Here is a 239-nt window from a genome sequence, read left to right as displayed (position 1 = left end):
AATTCGAACTCGAATCCTAATCCGTATCCTAATCCTAATCCTGATCCTGATCCTGATCTTGATCCTCATCCTGATCCTAATCCTGATCTTGATCCTGATCCTAATACTAATCCTCATCCTAATCGTGATCCTGATCCTTATCCCATTCCTAATCCTAATCTTAATCCTAACCTAATCCTGATCTAGATCCTAATCCTAATCCTGATCTGAATCCTAATCCTAATCCAAATCCTTATCCT

Source organism: Lupinus angustifolius, chromosome LG09 (genome assembly GCF_001865875.1).
Source record: "Lupinus angustifolius cultivar Tanjil chromosome LG09, LupAngTanjil_v1.0, whole genome shotgun sequence".
Taxonomy (NCBI): Eukaryota; Viridiplantae; Streptophyta; class Magnoliopsida; order Fabales; family Fabaceae; genus Lupinus; species Lupinus angustifolius.
The sequence above is the reverse complement of the archived record's forward strand: the minus strand, read 5'-3'. Positions refer to the sequence as shown.